Below are 16,129 nucleotides of genomic sequence, written 5' to 3'. Positions count from 1 at the left end.
GATCTTGACTAGGGTCCTACAACTGCGGGAGGTGTGCCCCTTCCTGTTGCATCTAGTGCAATGCAGCTCTCGGCAGACTCCATGATGATGGTAGTTGCATTTGATGCAGTGCGGGAGATTTCCAAAGTAGGGTGTGGTTGGTGTTGGAACAACAGGGTTGGCTGGGGTGTTAAATGCCCCAGTTCGTTGCCTTTCAGTGGGTCCCTAGGTTGAGCAACTTCCTTGGAACTTCCGTTTCAGGATGTTAGGTTGGATATCAGGTGTGTCTTTTCTAGTAGACACTTGTGGTTGAGATTGGTTAACACCAAGATTTGGATTGCCATTAACCCTTCCACCCACATTTGTGTTGTTAGCGTTAAGAACAGCTAGGGCGGCTGTTACCGCTGCTGTGACAGTAGCTTGGAATGTAGCTGAGTCCATCTGGAGGATTGGTGTCTTACCGGTGGGTTGGTTACGTTTCTTCGGAGGCATGATCTGCTACACGTCAAGAAAGAAGCTTGTGAGCAACTATGGTTGCCTCTGGATGTATCCTAAATGTTTATCTATGCAATAAGATTGCCCGTTTTGCTATCTGACTCTCATTGATTCGACCCACATCCCCATGATGTGGTCTTAGCATGATTAGAAAAGATTTGAACACAATAAAGTTCACATACAACACCCTTACGAACTCTCTGACGCTCAGCTCATTGAGCTGGCTGGGTAACTATCACATCCTCGCTGACTCTCGACGATATGGAGGGTTAGCTATAAGAGTAGCTCTGGGAATCAAGTCGATTCGGGATTCAACTTGACGCTCAGGAGGAATCCCTGGAATGTCTTTGAGAATGACATAGGGAAAGTTGCAGACTTCGGAGATGCTCTCGAGGTCTTTACCATGAGCCAGGATTGCATAGCATCCCTTTCACCGACACTTCTGGGCTTTGGCGCAGGAAATGATACGAAGGTTCGAACAGTCTTATCACTGAAACTAGTTAGGACCGCGTCGGAGGAATGGTTGAGACGAATCGCTTTCTCGAAGCAAAGGACACCGGCACGATGGGAGGCTCAATCGTCCCATGCCGATTAGGACATCGAAGCTTTTCATGGAGACTGATATGAAATCGATGGGGAAAAAGGGATGATCGTATCAGGTAAGAGTACCTCCTATAATACATGCTTTAAAGACAAATAGCGGCAAGACTTTGATAAATTTGCTTAATTTGCGTGTTACCGATTTAAGATATACTTTGACAATGATAATCTTTAATCGAAAAGTGATTGTAGCCATCACAGCTGAAAATGAGATTACATATTTCGGAACCCTCGACCTAAGAATAGGTCTAAATTATCCTTACATAATAGAATCTAGAAAAGATGTCTACGGAAGAGGGCTACGCAGAACATAAACATGAAAGTTATTCCTTAGACCAAAAAGGAAGAACGGGTAGAGTATTCCTTTATCGGCGACGGGTACTCCTCAAGTGAAACCTTAATTCGGCCGGTTGGCGTTCCACACCAAGCAGGCGTCCTTCGTACCATGACTGGCGTGCTCAGAGCTCTGTGACTTCGGCTTGGGTCGTAGCTAACTCTCGTTCCAGAGCTTCATTGTGCCTTGCAGCTCTTGCATGAGCAATCTCGAGGCGACGAATGTGATCCGTGCTGGTGTCCGAATCTGCTTCGAGCTCCACAGTTCGTTGAAGGGTTGCCATACCTAGCTCCACATTGCGAGCCATACGGCGTATCAGGATTGGACGAGCCCTGTCTTTGGGTCCTCCTTCGTTCAGATTGTAGAAGTTGTGGTTTCCGTTGTATGGGAGGGGTTGGTCTTGATCGTGGCTCCACCTATTCAAACTCCCGACCTACATAGACGTTGGACCTTGGAACTCAACTCGAGGGTTAGGATTTGGTATTGGGGCCACTGGGGGTAAGTTTTCAACTTCGGGTTCCGAGTCAGTCTCTTTAGGAAATGGTTCGGCGAAGTCATCGTTCAAAGGAATTTCATGGTTCCCTTCTGGCTCTGGCTCGATCCATCCATCATCTCCTTGGTTGGGAAAGTACGGGTCGCCAGGAAGATGGAATCCAACCATGCTATCTATGCGAGGTGATGGTAAAGGGATAGTTAATAGGCATCGAATCTATAATACCTCCAATGTATTATAGTTACATGATTGATTCTTGAAGAATGGATTTTTGGGAAAGTTTCCGGTTCGGTCGTTATAGCATCCTAAAATACTCCTATAGTATTTTAATCCTTATGTTTGGCTCTAGAACTCCTCTGGTATCTAGGTAAGTTTTAGGCTTGCTGCGACACCACAGTCACTCCCAAGCACATGTTGGTCATGTCTCGAATGAATATAGTTGATCAGGCTATATTGACCCTAGACATGATTACATAACTGCCCAGGTTTAACCACAGTGTCCCAACATCCAAATACTTTTGTGTTGTTCTACCTACGACTATGGTTCTGTTATGTATGTATGTTCGTATAATTTTTAATAAAATACTTATATTTTTTTGAAAGTATACTTTTAGTTTAGAGCACTTAGGCCCCTTAATGTTTATAGTTGTATACCATGTAAGGTTCGGTATACTTAGTTCGCTATAAACAAGGGCTCTGATACCAATCTGTCACACCCCTAAACTGGAATGGCGGAAACGTTTGGGGGTGGTTGACGTCATGCGTAGTATCACAACAATTGTATCATAGCAAGCATAGTAAACACAACCAAACATTGAATACATATATGAAAAGGGTTTATATTTGTCTTAATACATAATTTCGTTTATATCAAAAGTAAAATAAAAAGGCGTGACTCTAACGCTCCGATTTCTCCAACTCCTGGAAGTACATGTCTACTAATTCCCTGAGAATACAAGCAGTTTTGAAAGAATATCAGCACAAAGCTGGTGAATTCATAAGCATTTAGTTTTGGTGGAAAAATGTTCTTTGATTCTTTTGAAAAGTGTTCCTCAAGAAAATCCTATATTTTCTTATGAAAGCATGTTTGAAAACCCATTCCTTCCATGACTTCCCGGTTCGTACTAAATACGCACAATCCAAGGAGTCATGGAATGAATACGAACGTTCATTAGTAGAAAATAAACCATCAGTTTAGAAATGCCACTGTTATCCTGGAAAATCCTATATTTTCCCTAAAAGCATGTTATCCGTCCTAGAGGTAGAGATGTCATTTTAGAAATCCCCGATCACTATCAGTATATATAAAAGTAGTTTTATTACTCAAAATAAAACAAAATAAGATTAGAGTCCGTAAACCAAAGTTAGTTTATACTTATTTTGCGAGTCGTATAACCATACTTGATATGACCTAGAGACCTTTATAACGTTCTTCAGGCGTTAAGCTAAATGACATTTGTTCACCCCAGGCGTGACCGCCTAACTGTAGCTAGAAGTTTAGGTGTGGGATTGTTAGTCCCGAATAGATCTATTCACAAATCTCACGCTCTCCCTCCAGGAGACTCTGGTTATACTAAAAGGATTTATCCCTGTACACCTAAGGGTACAGTATTGAAGTAGAGCCTCACAATTCTGTATAATCTTGTTTACAAGCTAGAAACAGTATAAAACAGTAATTATCCTTGAATAAATGTACTTTATACTTCTGAGAAAACATATAACATAAACTAAATTTGCCATAGTTTATATATATTCATCCATGAAATCTGATTTGGTAGAAACTGCCTAGAGGGTTATCCTAAACTATACCCATTATAGTTTATTAGTGTTGTTATGGAAAATGTTTTATAAAACCTTTCTGAAAGCTATGAAGTTAGATTTCCAAAATAACAGTTTCCCTTATGCTCAACATATTACAAAAGGGATAAAATATTCGAGTAAGTTATTAAACATGGAAATCTTTGAATTGTATTAATAAGTTTAAAACTTAATAAAATACTTTGAGTTTGGCTTGTATTCCCCCTGAAAACGTTAAAAACACGGAAAATGTAGGGGTATGAACTCACCGTGGTTGTGCGAAAACGTCCACTGGAAACGAAGATCCTCGGGTTGTTGTACGTGGCACTTAACGGAATCCTAATATCAATAAATACTTATATGTATCTAAATTAACGATTTCGTTAGATAAAGTGTTAGAAAAACACTTGTTTTCGGTTAAGGAATGTTACCGGAACCTGCTTGAATCGAGAAATCGAGCTTTCACCACTTAGGAAGAGTTTGCGGCCGTGAAGAGTGGTTTACGGCCGTGAACTGGGTTTACGGTCTTTGAAGATGGGCCGTAAACTCAAGAACAAGAGTGCTGATTTCGAAGAGAAATGTGTTCCAGATGGCCCGAAATAACTCTAAACGGTGTTTCTTAGTGTTTTCTCGAAGATTGAAGGCCTTCTAGGTGTGTACGGTCAAGAATTTTAGAGAGAGAAAGAGAGAGCTTCCGGTCAAATGTGTTCAAATGAGGGTGGGGGTCTCATATTTATAGGGGTTTTGTGGTCGGTGGGTGGGGTCCACCCGATGCTGGCCGCAAACGAGTTTACGGCCGTAAACAGGTTTACGGCCGTCAACTCCAGTCAGGCTGTGAACATGATGTTTTTCGAGGATAACTCGAGTTTCGCGAGGTTTTGGTTCCGACTTGCATATATAAGTTTAATTATATAATACCAGATGATTTTCTAAATCAAAGGTTCGACGGAAGATTAATAAAATTCAAATTTTATTAACGGAAATTGCATAATGGAAACGGAAAAAGTTTCGGGTTGTCACATCATTCCCCCGTTAGAGGGAATTTCGTCCCGAAATTCAAGAATAGAGATACAAATTATGGACTTGGAAAAAAAGATGACGGTACTTCTGTTTCATTGAATCCTCACGCTCCCAAGTGAATTCAGGTCCCCGCTTGGCATTCCAGCGAAACTTCGCTATCGGGATGCGACTTTGTTTCGTTCATTTGACTTCCCGGTCCATGATTTCAACTGGTTCCTCTACAAAGTGTAGACTTCCGTCTAGTTCGATCTCATCGAGGGGAAAGACAACTGTCTCGTCGGACAGACACTTCTTTAGGTTCGAGACGTGAAAGACAGGATGGATGTTGCTAAGTTCTCGAGGTAAACTTGCTAACCCGGTCAGAGGTAATGATTACAGGTATCTCATGAAAACGGATTACTTCTCGAAGGTATACACAGGTGAGTCTCTCCTTCTTGTATTCGGGCTCTCACTAGATGTTTCAGCGGATCTTCACTGTTGTATTCGCTGGTTCTGATTCATACTCTTCGCATGAATACTTTCGGGTTTTGAAGAGAGATGAACTTTCGAAGTTCGCATCTAGTTTGTCGTTACGAGCGATGGGAGTTTCGCAATCGAACGATTTAAGAAAAATAGGGTTTGGTATAACATAGACTTAGTCGAACTAGACAGGATGACGTCGTAGAATCACGCGTTAAGTTAGTCCGGGAGGATCGTTTTGTTCGAACATTGGCGCCCTGGATGAATGTCTCTGGTGTTTTCTGTGTTTGATTCGAAATTGGTGGGTACTACTAACACGAGGGTCCTGACGTTTTGAAATGAACTCTTATGAAATGGTTCTTACTAGATCTCTCTATGATCGCTCGGTGTGTATACAAGCCAGGTATAACTACAGCTGACCCTAATGTATTCACTAAGCTATCATAATTACTTATTAGGGCTTTAAATCTTATAAGAATGTCGTGATTTAATCCCAACGAGAAAGTAATCACAGTTATGAACAATTATTGAGGTTTTCGAGAATGTACCAAAACATGGCAGGGTCCTTCGATGCTTCCTCATCCTCTGGGGTCAGACTCCTCCTGTTTCCTCATTGTTCTTCTCTGTTGGGCAGTCTCTTTTGAAATGTCCCATTTCGCCACATGTACAGCACACTCGAACCATGCTAGCGTCGGTAGTGGAAGTGATGTGTTGATTCGGGGTCTTTGCAAAGCGAGCTTCCTGCCCACCCTTAGCCCTTGGACAATTTCTTTTGAAAGGTCCTACACTACCACATAGGTAACAGGTTGGACTTGTCCCAACATTGCTAGTCGGAGTGATGATCTTGACTAGGGTCCTACAACTGCGGGAGGTGTGCCCCTTCCTGTTGCATCTAGTGCAATGCAGCTCTCGGCAGACTCCATGATGATGGTAGTTGCATTTGGTGCAGTGCGGGAGATTTCCAAAGTAGGGTGTGGTTGGTGTTGGAACAACAGGGTTGGCTGGGGTGTTAAATGCCCCAGTTCGTTGCCTTTTAGTGGGTCCCTGGGTTGAGCAACTTCCTTGGAACTTCCGTTTCAGGATATTAGGTTGGATATCAGGTGTGTCTTTTCTAGTAGACACTTATGGTTGAGATTGGTTAACACCAAGATTTGGATTGCCATTAACCCTTCCACCCACATTTGTGTTGTTAGCGTTAAGAACAGCTAGGGCGGCTGTTACCGCTGCTATGACAGTAGCTTGGAATGTAGCTGAGTCCATCTGGAGGATTGGTGTCTTACCGGTGGGTTGGTTACGTTTCTTCGGAGGCATGATCTGCTACACGTCAAGAAAGAAGCTTGTGAGCAACTATGGTTGCCTCTGGATGTATCCTAAATGTTTATCTATGCAATAAGATTTCCCGTTTTGCTATCTGACTCTCATTGATTCGACCCACATCCCCATGATGTGGTCTTAGCATGATTAGAAAAGATTTGAACACAATAAAGTTCACATACAACACCCTTACGAACTCTCTGTCGCTCAGCTCATTGAGCTGGCTGGGTAACTATCACATCCTCGCCGACTCTCGACGATATGGAGGGTTAGCTGTAATAGTAGCTCTGGGAATCAAGTCGATTCGGGATTCAACTTGACGCTCCGGAGGAATCCCTGGAATGTCTTTGAGAATGACATAGGGAAAGTTGCAGACTTCGGAGATGCTCTCGAGGTCTTTACCATGAGCCAGGATTGCATAGCATCCCTTTCGCCGACACTTCTGGGCTTTGGAGCAGGAAATGATACGAAGGTTCGAACAGTCTTATTACTGAAACTAGTGAGGACCGCGTCGGAGGAATGGTTGAGACGAATCGCTTTCTCGAAGCAAAGGACACCGGCACGATGGGAGGCTCAATCGTCCCATGCCGATTAGGACATCGAAGCTTTTCATGGAGACTGATATGAAATCGATGGGGAAAAAGGGATGATCGTATCAGGTAAGAGTACCTCCTATAATACATGCTTTAAAGACAAATAGCGGCAGGACTTTGATAAATTTGCTTAATTTGCGTGTTACCAATTTAAGATATACTTTGACAATGATAATCTTTAATCGAAAAGTGATTGTAGCCATCACAGCTGAAACTGAGATTACATATTTCGGAACCCTCGACCTAAGAATAGGTCTAAATTATCCTTACATAATAGAATCTAGAAAAGATGTCTACGGAAAAGGGCTACTCAGAACATAAACATGAAAGTTATTTCTTAGACCAAAAAGGAAGAACGGGTAGAGTATTCCTTTATCGGCGACGGGTACTCCTTAAGTGAAACCTTAAATCGGCAAGCTGGCGTTCCACACTAAGCAGGCGTCTTTCGTACCTTCAATAGCGTGCTCGGAGCTCTGTGACTTCGGCTTGGGTCGTAGCTAACTCTCGTTCCAGAGCTTCATTGTGCCTTGCAGCTCTTGCATGAGCAATCTCGAGGCGACGAATGTGATCCGTGCTGGTGTCCGAATCTGCTTCGAGCTCCACAGTTCGTTGAAGGGTTGCCATACCTAGCTCCACATTGCGAGCCACACGGCGTATCAGGATTGGAAGAGCCCTGTCTTCGGGTCCTCCTTCGTTCATATTGTAGAAGTTGCGGTTTCCGTTGTATGGGAGGGGTTGGTCTTGCTCGTGGCTCCACCTATTCAAACTCCCGACCCACATAGACGTTGGACCTTGGAACTCAACTCGAGGGTTAGGATTTGGTATTGGGGCCACTGGGGGTAAGTTTTCAACTTCGGGTTCCGAGTCAGTCTCTTCAGGAAATGGTTCGGCGAAGTCATCGTTCAAAGGAATTTCATGGTCCCCTTCTGGCTCTGGCTCGATCCATCCATCATCTCCTTGGTTGGGAAAGTACGGGTCGCCAGGAAGATGGAATCCAGCCATGCTATCTATGCGAGGTGATGGTAAAGGGATAGTTAATAGGCATCGAATCTATAATACCTCCAATGTATTATAGTTACATGATTGATTCTTGAAGAATGGATTTTTGGGTAAGTTTCCGGTTCGGTCGTTATAGCATCCTAAAATACTCCTATAGTATTTTAATCCTTATGTTTGGCTCTAGAACTCCTCTGGTATCTAGGTAAGTTTTAGGCTTGCTGCGACACCACAGTCACTCCCAAGCACATGTTGGTCATGTCTCGAATGAATATAGTTGATCAGGCTATATTGACCCTAGACATGATTACATAACTGCCCAGGTTTAACCACAGTGTCCCAACATCCAAATACTTTTGTGTTGTTCTACCTACGATTATGGTTCTGTTATGTATGTATGTTCGTATACTTTTTAATAAAATACTTATATTTTTTTGAAAGTATACTTTTAGTTTAAAGCACTTAGGCCCCTTAATGTTTATAGTTGCATACCATGTAAGGTTCGGTATACTTAGTTCGCTATAAACAAGGGCTCTGATACCAATCTGTCACACCCCTAAACCGGAATGGCGGAAATGTTCGGGGGTGGTTGACGTCATGCGTAGTATCACAACAATTGTATCATAGCAAGCATAGTAAACACAACCAAACATTGAATACATATATGAAAAAGGTTTATATTTGTCTTAATACATAATTTCGTTCATATCAAAAGTAAAATAAAAAGGCGTGACTCTAACGCTCTGATTTCTCCAACTCCTGGAAGTACCTGTCTACTAATTCCCTGAGAATACAAGCAGTTTTGAAAGAATATCAACACAAAGCTGGTGAATTCATAATCATTTAGTTTTGGTGGAAAAATGTTCTTTGATTCTTTTGAAAAGTGTTCCTCAAGAAAATCCTATATTTTCTTATGAAAGCATGTTTGAAAACCCATTCCTTCCATGACTTCCCGGTTCGTACTAAATACACACAATCCAAGGAGTCATGGAATGAATACGAACGTTCATTAGTAGAAAATAAACCATCAGTTTTAGAAATGCCAGTGTTATCCTAGAAAATCCTATATTTTCCCTAAAAGCATGTTATCCATCCTAGAGGTAGAGATGTCATTTTAGAAATCCCCGATCACTATCAGTATATATAAAAGTAGTTTTATTACTCAAAATAAAACAAAATAAGATTAGAGTCCGTAAACCAAAGTTAGTTTATACTTATTTTGCGAGTCGTATAACCATACTTGATATGACCCAGAGACCTTTATAACGTTCTTCAGGCGTTAAGCTAAATGACATTTGTTCACCCCAGGCGTGACCGCCTAACTGTAGCTAGCAGTTTAGGTGTGGGATTGTCAGTCCCGAATAGATCTATTCACAAATCTCACGCTCTCCCTCCAGGAGACTCTGGTTATACTAAAAGGATTTATCCCTGTACACCTAAGGGTACGGTATTGAAGTAGAGCCTCACAATTCTATATAATCTTGTTTACAAGCTAGAAACAGTATAAAACAGTAATTATCCTTGAATAAATGTACTTTATACTTCTGAGAAAACATATAACATAAACTAAATTTGCCATAGTTTATATATATTCATCCATGAAATCTGATTTGGTAGAAACTGCCTAGAGGGTTATCCTAAACTATACCCATTATAGTTTATTAGTGTTATGGAAAATGTTTTGTAAAACCTTTCTGAAAGCTATGAAGTTAGATTTCCAAAATAACAGTTTCCCTTATGCTCAACATATTACAAAAGGGATAAAATATCAGAGTAAGTTATTAAACATGGAAATCTTTGAAATGTATTAATAAGTTTAAAACTTAATAAAATACTTTGAGTTTGGCTTGTATTCCCCCTGAAAACGTTAAAAACACGGAAAATGTAGGGGTATGAACTCACCGTGGTTGTGCGAAAACGTCCACTGGAAACGAAGATCCTCGGGTTGTTGTACGTGGAACTTAACGGAATCCTAATATCAATAAATACTTATATGTATCTAAATTAGCGATTTCGTTAGATAAAGTGTTAGAAAAACACTTGCTTTCGGTTAAGGAATGTTACCGGAACCTGCTTGAATCGAGAAAACGAGCTTTCACCACTTAGGAAGAGTTTGCGGCCGTGAAGAGTGGTTTACGGCCGTGAACTGGGTTTACGGTCTTTGAAGATGGGCCGTAAACTCAAGAACAAGGGTGTTGATTTCGAAGAGAAATGTGTTCCAGATGGCCCGAAATAACTCTAAACGGTGTTTCTCAGTGTTTTCTCGAAGATTGAAGGCCTTCTAGGTGTGTACGGTCAAGAATTTTAGAGAGAGAAAGAGAGAGCTTCCGGTCGAATGTGTTCAAATGAGGGTGGGGGTCTCATATTTATAGGGGTTTTGTGATCGGTGGGGAGTTATCCAATTAATTGAACCAAGCGGGACAAAAGCAAAATGAGAGCGAGCCAAGACTTTGCTTGCTGTTTGTGTAAAGAGTCTCGTATCCATGCTGCCTCGACTTTAATTTAAACTCGATGTTTGTTAACTAAGCGGGAATTCAATTTCACCGGGTCCATGTCGGAGACAGCGGGGCAGTCGTTACACCATTCGTGCAGGTCGCTACTTATGCGTCCACCCGATGCTGGCCGCAAATGAGTTTACGGCCGTAAACAGGTTTACGGCCGTGAACTCCAGTCAGGCTGTGAACATGATGTTTTTCGAGGATAACTCGAGTTTCGCGCGGTTTTGGTTCCGACTTACATATATAAGTTTAATTATATAATACCAGATGATTTTCTAAAGCAAAGGTTCGACGGAAGATTAATAAAATTCAAATTTTATTAACGGAAATTGCATAATGGAAACGGAAAAAGTTTCGGGTTGTCACATCATTCCCCCGTTAGAGGGAATTTCGTCCCGAAATTCAAGAATAGAGATACAAATTATGGACTTGGAAAAAAAGATGACGGTACTTCTGTTTCATTGAATCCTCACGCTCCCAAGTGAATTCAGGTCCCCGCTTGGCATTCCAGCGAAACTTCGCTATCGGGATGCGACTTTGTTTCGTTCATTTGACTTCCCGGTCCATGATTTCAACTGGTTCCTCTACAAAGTGTAGACTTCCGTCTAGTTCGATCTCATCGAGGGGAATGACAAGTGTCTCGTCGGACAGACACTTCTTTAGGTTCGAGACGTGAAAGACAGGATGTATGTTGCTAAGTTCTTGAGGTAAACTTGCTAACCCGGTCAGAGGTAATGATTACAGGTATCTCATGAAAACGGATTACTTCTCGAAGGTATACACAGGTGAGTCTCTCCTTCTTGTATTCGGGCTCTCACTAGATGTTTCAGCGGATCTTCACTGTTGTATTCGCTGGTTCTGATTCATACTCTTCGCATGAATACTTTCGGGTTTCGAGGAGAGATGAACTTTCGAAGTTCGCATCTAGTTTGTCGTTACGAGCGATGGGAGTTTCGCAATCGAACGATTTAAGAAAAATAGGGTTTGGTATAACATAGACTTAGTCGAACTAGACAGGATGACGTTGTAGAATCGCGCGTTAAGTTAGTCCGGGAGGATCGTTTTGTTCGAACATTGGCGCCCTGGATGAATGTCTCTGGTGTTTTCTGTGTTTGATTTGAAAATGGTGGGTACTACTAACACGAGGGTCCTGACGTTTTGAAACTATGAACTCTTATGAAATGGTTCTTACTAGATCTCTCTATGATCGCTCGGTGTGTATACAAGCCAGGTATAACTACAGCTGACCCTAATGTATTCACTAAGCTATCATAATTACTCATTAGGGCTTTAAATCTTATAAGAATGTCGTGATTTAATCCCGACGAGAAAGTAATCACAGTTATGAACAATTATTAAGGTTTTCGAGAATGTACCAAAACATGGCAGGGTCCTTCGATGCTTCCTCATCCTCTGGGGTCAGACTCCTCCTGTTTCCTCATTGTTCTTCTCTGTTGGGCAGTCTCTTTTGAAATGTCCCATTTCGCCACATGTACAGTACACTCGAACCATGCTAGCGTCGGTAGTAGAAGTGATGTGTTGATTCGGGGTCTTTGCAAAGCGAGCTTCCTGCCCACCCTTAGCCCTTGGACAATTTCTTTTGAAAGGTCCTACACTACCACAGAGGTAACAGGTTGGACTTGTCCCAACATTGGTAGTCGGAGTGATGATCTTGACTAGGGTCCTACAACTGCGGGAGGTGTGCCCCTTCCTGTTGCATCTAGTGCAATGCAGCTCTCGGCAGACTCCATGATGATGGTAGTTGCATTTGTTGCAGTGTGGGAGATTTCCAAAGTAGGGTGTGGTTGGTGTTGGAACAACAGGGTTGGCTGGGGTGTTAAATGCCCCAGTTCGTTGCCTTTCAGTGGGTCCCTGGGTTGAGCAACTTCCTTGGAACTTCCGTTTCAGGATGTTAGGTTGGATATCAGGTGTGTCTTTTCTAGTAGACACTTGTGGTTGAGATTGGTTAACACCAAGATTTGGATTGCCATTAACCCTTCCATCCACATTTGTGTTGTTAGCGTTAAGAACAGCTAGGGCGGCTGTTACCGCTGCTGTGACAGTAGCTTGGAATGTAGCTGAGTCCATCTGGAGGATTGGTGTCTTACCGGTGGGTTGGTTACGTTTCTTCGGAGGCATGATCTGCTACACGTCAAGAAAGAAGCTTGTGAGCAACTATGGTTGCCTCTGGATGTATCCTAAATGTTTATCTATGCAATAAGATTTCCCGTTTTGCTATCTGACTCTCATTGATTCGACCCACATCCCCATGATGTGGTCTTAGCATGATTAGAAAAGATTTGAACACAATAAAGTTCACATACAACACCCTTACGAACTCTCTGTCGCTCAACTCATTGAGCTGGCTGGGTAACTATCACATCCTCGCCGACTCTCGACGATATGGCGGGTTAGCTATAAGAGTAGCTCTGGGAATCAAGTCGATTCGGGATTCAACTTGACGCTCCGGAGGAATCCCTGGAATGTCTTTGAGAATGACATAGGGAAAGTTGCAGACTTCGGAGATGCTCTCGAGGTCTTTACCATGAGCCAGGATTGCATAGCATCCCTTTCGCCGACACTTCTGGGCTTTGGCGCAGGAAATGATACGAAGGTTCGAACAGTCTTATTACTAAAACTAGTGAGGACCGCGTCGGAGGAATGGTTGAGACGAATCGCTTTCTCGAAGCAAAGGACACCGGCACGATGGGAGGCTCAATCGTCCCATGCCGATTAGGACATCGAAGCTTTTCATGGAGACTGATATGAAATCGATAGGGAAAAAGGGATGATCGTATCAGGTAAGAGTACCTCCTATAATACATGCTTTAAAGACAAACAGCGGCAGGACTTTGATAAATTTGCTTAATTTGCGTGTTACCAATTTAAGATATACTTTGACAATGATAATCTTTAATCGAAAAGTGATTGTAGCCATCACAGCTGAAACTGAGATTACATATTTCAGAACCCTCGACCTAAGAATAGGTCTAAATTATCCTTACATAATAGAATCTAGAAAAGATGTCTACGGAAAAGGGCTACTCAGAACATAAACATGAAAGTTATTCCTTAGACCAAAAAGGAAGAACGGGTAGAGTATTCCTTTATCGGCGACGGGTACTTCTCAAGTGAAACCTTAAATCGGCAAGCTGGCGTTCCACACTAAGCAGGCGTCTTTCGTACTTTGACTAGCGTGATCGGAGCTCTGTGTCTTCGGCTTGGGTCGTAGCTAACTCTCGTTCCAGAGCTTCATTGTGCCTTGCAGCTCTTGCATGAGCAATCTCGAGGCGACGAATGTGATCCGTGCTGGTGTCCGAATCTGCTTCGAGCTCCACAGTTCGTTGAAGGGTTGCCATACCTAGCTCCACATTGCGAGCCACACGGCGTATCAGGATTGGAAGAGCCCTGTCTTCGGGTCCTCCTTCGTTCATATTGTAGAAGTTGCGGTTTCCGTTGTATGGGAGGGGTTGGTCTTGCTCGTGGCTCCACCTATTCAAACTCCCGACCCACATAGACGTTGGACCTTGGAACTCAACTCGAGGGTTAGGATTTGGTATTGGGGCCACTGGGGGTAAGTTTTCAACTTCGGGTTCCGAGTCAGTCTCTTCAGGAAATGGTTCGGCGAAGTCATCGTTCAAAGGAATTTCATGGTCCCCTTCTGGCTCTGGCTCGATCCATCCATCATCTCCTTGGTTGGGAAAGTACGGGTCGCCAGGAAGATGAAATCCAGCCATGCTATCTATGCGAGGTGATGGTAAAGGGATAGTTAATAGGCATCAAATCTATAATACCTCCAATGTATTATAGTTACATGATTGATTCTTGAAGAATGGATTTTTGGGTAAGTTTTCGGTTCGGTCGTTATAGCATCCTAAAATACTCCTATAGTATTTTAATCCTTATGTTTGGCTCTAGAACTCCTCTGGTATCTAGGTAAGTTTTAGGCTTGCTGCGACACCACAGTCACTCCCAAGCACATGTTGGTCATGTCTCGAATGAATATAGTTGATCAGGCTATATTGACCCTAGACATGATTACATAACTGCCCAGGTTTAACCACAATGTCCCAACATCCAAATACTTTTGTGTTGTTCTACCTACGATTATGGTTCTGTTATGTATGTATGTTCGTATACTTTTTAATAAAATACTTATATTTTTTTGAAAGTATACTTTTAGTTTAGAGCACTTAGGCCCCTTAATGTTTATAGTTGCATACCATGTAAGGTTCGGTATACTTAGTTCGCTATAAACAAGGGCTCTGATACCAATCTGTCACACCCCTAAACCGGAATGGCGGAAACGTTCGGGGGTGGTTGACGTCATGCGTAGTATCACAACAATTGTATCATAGCAAGCATAGTAAACACAACCAAACATTGAATACATATATGAAAAAGGTTTATATTTGTCTTAATACATAATTTCGTTCATATCAAAAGTAAAATAAAAAGGTGTGACTCTAACGCTCCGATTTCTCCAACTCCTGGAAGTACATGTCTACTAATTCCCTGAGAATACAAGCAGTTTTGAAAGAATATCAGCACAAAGCTGGTGAATTCATAAGCATTTAGTTTTAGTGGAAAAATGTTCTTTGATTCTTTTGAAAAGTGTTCCTCAAGAAAATCCTATATTTTCTTATGAAAGCATGTTTGAAAACCCATTCCTTCCATGACTTCCCGGTTCGTACTAAATACGCATAATCCAAGGAGTCATGGAATGAATACGAACGTTCATTAGTAGAAAATAAACCATCAGTTTTAGAAATGCCAGTGTTATCCTGGAAAATCCTATATTTTCCCTAAAAGCATGTTATCCGTCCTAGAGGTAGAGATGTCATTTTAGAAATCCCCGATCACTATCAGTATATATAAAAGTAGTTTTATTACTCAAAATAAAACAAAATAAGATTAGAGTCCGTAAACCAAAGTTAGTTTATACTTATTTTGCGAGTCGTATAACCATACTTGATATGACCCAGAGACCTTTATAACGTTCTTCAGGCGTTAAGCTAAATGACATTTGTTCACCCCAGGCGTGACCGCCTAACTGTAGCTAGCAGTTTAGGTGTGGGATTGTCAGTCCCGAATAGATCTATTCACAAATCTCACGCTCCCCCTCCAGGAGACTCTGGTTATACTAAAAGGATTTATCCCTGTACACCTAAGGGTACGGTATTGAAGTAGAGCCTCACAATTCTATAGAATCTTGTTTACAAGCTAGAAACAGTATAAAACAGTAATTATCCTTGAATAAATGTACTTTATACTTCTAAGAAAACATATAACATAAACTAAATTTGCCATAGTTTATATATATTCATCCATGAAATCTGATTTGGTAGAAACTGCCTAGAGGGTTATCCTAAACTATACCCATTATAGTTTATTAGTGTTGTTATGGAAAATGTTTTGTAAAACCTTTCTGAAAGCTATGAAGTTAGATTTCCAAAATAACAGTTTCCCTTATGCTCAACATATTACAAAAGGGATAAAATATCCGAGTAAGTTATTAAACATGGAAATCTTTGAATTGTATTAATAAGTT

The sequence above is a fragment of the Lactuca virosa genome, chromosome 4 (assembly GCF_052849685.1).
Source record: "Lactuca virosa cultivar CGN04683 chromosome 4, Lactuca_virosa_CGN04683_v6, whole genome shotgun sequence".
In the NCBI taxonomy this organism is placed as follows: Eukaryota; Viridiplantae; Streptophyta; class Magnoliopsida; order Asterales; family Asteraceae; genus Lactuca; species Lactuca virosa.
This window is presented reverse-complemented; position numbering follows the sequence as displayed.